Below are 6,926 nucleotides of genomic sequence, written 5' to 3' on the forward strand. Positions count from 1 at the left end.
TGATGGTGGCATGCAGGCAGACCCAGTGCTGAAGAAGTAGCCAGGAGTTCTCCATGTGGATCTGCAGACAGCAGGAAGAGGGAGCCACTGAGCCTCACTTATACTTTTGTAATCTCAAAGCTCACCCCTAGTGACATAATTCCTTCAGCAAGGTCACACCTACTCCTTCCTAATCCTTCCTAAGGCCACACTTCCTAATCCTTCTCAAGTAGTGCTACTCCCTGATGACTAAGAATTCAAATATATGAGCCCATGGGGCCATTTTTTAAAATATAATTTATTTATTTATTTTTTACATTCCAATCCCAGTTCCCCTCCCTCCCCTCCTCTTACTTACCCCCTCCTCCCATTTGCTCCACAGAGAGGGTAAGGCCTCTCCTAGGAAGGCATCTCTCCAACCCCATGGGGTCATTCTTATTAAACCAACACATTCTACTCCCTGGCCTTCATGGGATTATAGTCATAATGCATTCAGTCCATCTTCAAAAGTCCCCATAGTGTATCAAGAGTTTCCACATTGTTCAGAAGTCCAAAGTTCCTGGACTGGAGAGATGGCTTATAGGTTAAGAGCACTGGCTGCTCTTCCAGAGGTCCTGAGTTCAATTCCCAGCAACCATCTGTAGTGAAATCTGGTGCCCTCTTCTGAAATAAAGGAGCACATGTGGATGGAGCACTCATACATAAAATAAATAAAAGTCATTAAAAAAAAGAAGTCCAAAGTTCCAAGTCTCTTCTGAGACTCAAGGCAATCCTAATTGTAACCCCAAGTAGTGGTGGTGCCTACCTTTAATCACTCAGAAGGCAAAGTCAGGCGATCTCTGGTGGGGAGCATGGTGGCATGCAGGCAGATATCATGCTGGAGAAGTAGCTACATCTGGATCCACAGGCACCAGGAAGAGGGAGCCTCTGAGACCTCAAAACCAGCTCTGGTCTACAGAGCGAGTTCCAGGACAGCCAGGGCTACACAGAGAAAACCTGTCTCAAAAATAAATAAATAAAAGTTGATCACACACTTCCAACATACAATGGCACAGAATACACATTACCATTCAAAAGGGAAGAAAACAAGCATAGAGAGGAAATACTGAACCAATGCAAGACTGAAAACCAACATGGCAAATTCCAAACTCTGCATCTTCATATGTGATGACAAAGGGCTCTTCAGATCCTCAACTCTTTTCAGCTTTGCTGACTGCATTTCTCTCTCCTGGGCTGGCTCTACACCTTTAATGAACTGTCATCTATGGGAAAGTATCCCGCAGCAGGTATCCCAGGACTTTGTAATCTCCAACATCTTGGGGTTTCTAAAGCAATCCAGGCTTTACCTTCCCGGCTTCACACAATGGCCTCCCCGGGCTTCCATGCAGGGATGCCCTGACACATGCTTGGCCACAGCAGCTTTCCTTACCTGCAGAGGGAGATTCCACCGTGCCTTTCCCAAAGCCTCGACTCTAAAGCCAGAACCACATAGCCAGAGCTGCCAAATTCTGCCCACTTTCTGGGACTGGAACATGGCCCTCTTATTCAATTACCTCTGCATCGGTTTTCTACTGTTGGTTTCTTTCACTTAAGCTTTTCTTTAATTCCTTTTCACAAGTTGGAAGTTTAGCTGGGTGGGGTCTTGCCCTGAGGTCACCACACCCTTTATTCCATTTAGCATTAGGGTTTTCTTTTAAAAAGTTATCTCTTTGAGCACTAGACTTAGGTCCACTACACTTCCTGGAGCTCCTTTTCTCCTCAAGCTATATATTTGTATTTCTCCTTGCTCAACTTGCTTCTTTCCATTATACATCTGCATAAGAGTGACTACTAGTAACCACACTAAAGAGTCAATACTAGGCTGTCAATGGCATTAATCCAAAACTCTTCAGGTAGTTTGTTTTGGACAAGGGCAGAAAGCAGCCACATTCTTCACCAAAGTATCACTCACACACACACACACACACACACACACACACACACACACACACACACACACACGCACGCACACAGGGACTCTAGACCATTTATTAATATTCTTCTCCTCTGAACCCTCTTGAGAAGGGTCATCATAGTTGACATTGCTCTCAGCACCACTGTCTTCTATGTTCCTACTAGCACTGCTTAAAGCATTCAACTGTGTTCCTAATCCAAAGTCCACGTTCCACAAACAAGCAGCATTATCAGGCTATCACAGCAATACCCCACTCCTAGTACCAACTTCTGCCTTAGTGTTCTATTGCTGTTAGAAAACCATGACCAACTCTTAGAAAATAAAGCATTTAACTGAGGCTTGCTTACAGTTTTAGAGGTCTTCCTGAATGTACCTGATCTAAGTCACCTCATGGGGTAGCTGGAGACAGGGATTCCAGCAGAAATATATTGAGATCCACCCTGTGCAGAGTCAGGATGATTGTAACTTCTGCGCCACTGGCTTTTCCCCAGGACTGATCCCCAGTACAGGATACAGCTAAGGGGGTAGCCTGGAGAGGCTTCTCTCTGGGAGCACAGCCAGAGTCCCTCCTCTAAAATGAAGACTGTCCCAGTTCAATGAGCAGCAGCTATCCCTCCAAGATGCTACATTTGTACTCAAGGAACAGAGTCCAGGCTCCTTTCCAGAGTCACCTCAAACATGCCCCCACTCCCCACCTCCCTCTCTGCCACTACCTTCTCCTCACCAGATGTGTCCCTGTGAAATTCTCTTCTCCTTCAGAAGAACCTGTCTAGCCACATTCACAGAGATCACTTACCCTTGACTTATATATGACACATTAAACTTACCTCAGGAAAAGGTTATAATTCTCGCTTTTTGTCTCATTTCCAATGTTCCCTGTTTAGAAATTCTCTAGAGTGGGTAGAAGTCATGATGACAAGGCCACAGTTACTACCCAACGCCTACTCTTAGGAGTTTAGCGCTCAGTGGGGAAAAGCAGCTGCCAGGAAAGACTGACCACCTGAGTTTGATCCCCAGAGCCCATGTGGAGGGAGAGAACCCACCAATTCCACCATGTTGCCTCTAACCACCACAAATGCACAGCCAGGCACAATCCCATCACACACACATGCAATCAAGATAAATAAAATGCTTACATTTTAATTTGAAAAATAGTTTATGGCAATGGGCTGTTGAGACAGCTCAGCGTGTAAAACTGCTTCCTACCAGACCTGACAATCTGTGTTCAAACACTGGAACCCACAGGATGGAAGGAGAGAACTGACTCCCCCATAAGTTGCACTCTGACCTTGATATACAAGTGGAGAGCAACAACACGCCAGTTTGTGTACATGTGTGCATGCACACACGCAAATAAATAAATAAATACATACATACATGAAAAAGAAGGGTTAGCCGGGTGGTGGTGGTGGCACATGCCTTTAATCCCAGCACTCGGGAGGCAGAGGCAGGCAGACCTTTGTGAGTTTGAGGCCAGCCTGGTCTACAAGAACGAATTCCAGGACAGCCTCCAAAACAATACAGAGAAATCCTGTCTTGAAAAACCAAAAGAAAGCCGGGCATTGTTGCGCACGCCTTTAATCCCAGCACTCGGGAGGCAGAGGCAGGTGGATCTCTGTGAGTTCGAGGCCAGCCTGGTCTACAGAGCGAGGTCCAGGACAGCCTCCAAAGCCACAGAGAAACCCTGTCTCAAAAAACCAAAAAAAAAAAAAAAAAAAAAAAAAAAAAGAAAAACCAAAAGAAAAAGAAAGAAAGAAACCCAACAGTCTAAACTCTTATTTTCTAAAGAATACACTGTTATGGAATAATCTTTTTGTATATGGTGAAGATGTGTCTTTGCCAAAGTGCCTTCTCATTAGTTTTATAATAAAAGAGACAAAGAGCTAACTGGATGATTGTCGTAGAATATCTTTAATGTGTGTTGCTTTTGTTTATGCAGCATCAGTTTAACTCTTGAGAATCTCAAACATTCTTGTGCCAGGAAACACCCATGAAGTTATTCCAATAACAGCACAATTGATGTGACCCCAAATTGGAAAGCGTCCAGCTATTCTTCAGCAAGGTATGGATGAATGGGTTATAACAAGCAAAATAAATGACCTGCCTCTGTGTGCACCGACATGGCTGTTTTAGTCAGAGTTTCTATTGCTCTGATAAAACACCATGACCAAAAAGCAAGTTGGGGAGAAAAGGGTTTATTTGGCTTACACTTCAGCATTGCTGTTCATCACTGAAGGAAGTCAGGACAGGAACTCAAACAGGGCAGGATCCAGGAGGCAGAAGCTGCTTATTATTGGCTTGCTTCCCCTGGCTTGCTTTTGGTTTTTCAAGATAGGGGATAGGGTTTCTCTGTGACTTTGGAGGCTCTCCTGGAACTAGCTCTTGTAGACCAGGCTGGTCTCGAACTCACAGAGATCCAACTGCCTCTGCCTCCCGAGTGCTGGGATTAAAGGCGTGCGCCACCACCGCCTGGCAACCCACCTTCTTATAGAGACCCAGGATCACCATCCCAAGGATGGCATCACCCACCATGGGCTGGGGGCTGGGCCCTCCCCCATTGATCACCAACTGAGAAAATGCCTTACAGCTGGATCTTTTTTTTTTTAAAGGTTTGTTTATTTGTCTGCATGTGTCCTTGTGGGCCAGAAGAAGGCACCAGATCTGATGACAGATGGTTGTGAGCCACCACGTGGCTGCTGGGAATTGAACTCAGGACCTCTGGAAGAGCAGCCAGTGCTCTTACCCTCTGAGCCATCTCTCCAGCCCTACAGCTGGATCTTTTTTTTTAAGATTTATTTATTATGTATACAACATTCTGCCCCCCTGTACGTCTGCACACCAGAAGAGGGCACTAGATGGCTGTGAGCCACCATGTGGTTGCTGGGAATTGAACTCAGGACCTCTGGAAGAGCAGTCAGTCCTCTCTTAACCTCTGAGCCATCTCTCCAGCTCCTACAGCTGGATTTTATTGAGGCGTTTCCTCAACTGAGGTTCCTTCCTCTAAAGACTCTAACTTGTGTAAAGTCGACACATAAAACCACCAAGTATGATGGCTGACTCTTACAAGCAGAATGGAGAGCAGAAGACAGTAGAAAACAAGATTCTGCTTCATCCCTGGAATTCCAGTACTCAGGCTGAGGCAGAAGGATTACCTTGGTGGTGTATGTCTGTAATCCCAAAACTCAGGAGGCAGAGGCAGGTGGATCTTTGTGAGTTAAAGACTCGCCTAGCCTACAAAGCAAGTTCCAGGACAGCCAGAGCTGTTTTTTACACAGAGAAACCCTGTCTCAAAACACAAACAAGCAAGCAAACAAAGAAGACAAGGATTTTTTGAGTTTCTGGCCAGTCTAAACTACAGTGTAAAATCCTGTCTCAATGCACCACCCCCAACCAAAAAAGAGAAGTATTTACTGAGTACTACCAGGGTACAGGCAATTATTCTACAATGCATAGAGTGACAGCCCAGATAAGAAATGACTGTACGATGTGACTTTTTACTTGTTCAGGGAAGACGTATAGAGGATGCTAATTAGCACATGAGAAGATGCTCAGCGTCTCTACTCAGAGAAAACAAACACCAACAACAGTGGAGCCAGGCATGATGGCACATGCCTGTGATCCCAGCACTTAGGAAATAGAGGCAGAAGGATTGTGAATTCAAAGATACCCTGAACTCCTTAGACAAGTCGTATTTCAAAGACCAAACAAACCACAGCCCCTCGAGCCACCACAATAAGGTTCTGTAGGGTCCACCTTTCTATATCTGAAAGACAAGACTCTCCTTTCTTCTTCTAATCTGCCTTTTTCTCTCTTTGCTTATTATAGTTTGAGATAGGGTCTCTTTATATAGTACTGAGTGTCCTAGAGCTCCCTATGTAGACCAGGCTGGCCTCAAACACATAGAGATCTGCCTGCCTCTTCCTCCCAAATGCTGGGATTAAAGGTGTGTGTCACCATGCCTGGATTTTACCTTTGTCTTTTAGGTGCCAGCCAGAGTTTAAGTATGATCTCTGTGGTACTTCTGGGCTTTTCACTTCCTCTAAAGTTCCTCTCTCTGCCTTGTGGCTCTCTGTCCACTGTGTGACTATCCTCCATGCCATCTTAACTCAAAGGGCATGACTTTTTCTTTATCTCTCTACCTCCCTCCTTTTGGCAGCTGCTGACACTGACAGTTGCCTGCCCTGGTTTTTCTTTAAAACTCGAATGAAACTGTCCCCGATGTGAAAAAAAGAAAAAGAAAAAAATCTCGATAACAATGAATGAAATAGTAAAGTTGCTAACTCTAGTGCTGGAGAGATGACTCAGTGGTTAAGAGCCCCGGCTGCTCTTCTAGGGGACAAGTGTTCAATTCCCAGTACCCACATGGCAGCTTACAACTGCCTGTAACTCCAGTTCCAGGGCTTCTGATGCCCTGTTCTGGCCTCTGTGGGCAATAGGCATACACAAGCAAGCAGAAACACCTATACACATAAAGTAAAATAGCTTCATTGAGATGTAATTAATGTATGGTAAACTGCACACAGGCCTTGGAGTACAATAGTGCCCCGGAGATGGGGGCTGAGGATCTACCAGCTCAATGCCTACCTGGGATAGACAGAGTTACAAGGCCAGTCTGTGAAATTTCGCACCCTGTCTCAAAAACACAATGTGCACATAACCCAGTTGATAGACTGCTTCCTAGCATGCCCCAAATCCTGGGTTTGCTCTCTGACAACACATGAACTTGGTGTGGCAGTACAAACCTGTAATCCCAGCATTCAGAAAGTGGCAGCCAGGATGGGCAAGTCTATCTTGAGTTACACAAGGAATTCAAGAACAGGCTAGTATATATGATACCCTCACTAACTGAATCATCAATCAATCAATAAAACAAAATTACTAAAAAACGGGACTAGGAACAGATAGGCTAATGGCAGAGTGCTTTCTAGCCTGCACAAGGCCCCAGGTTCGATCTCTAGGACTAAGAAAAGGAAAACAAACAAAACAACAACAA

The sequence above is a fragment of the Mesocricetus auratus genome, unplaced genomic scaffold, assembly GCF_017639785.1.
Source record: "Mesocricetus auratus isolate SY011 unplaced genomic scaffold, BCM_Maur_2.0 Super-Scaffold_100007, whole genome shotgun sequence".
NCBI lineage: Eukaryota > Metazoa > Chordata > Mammalia > Rodentia > Cricetidae > Mesocricetus > Mesocricetus auratus.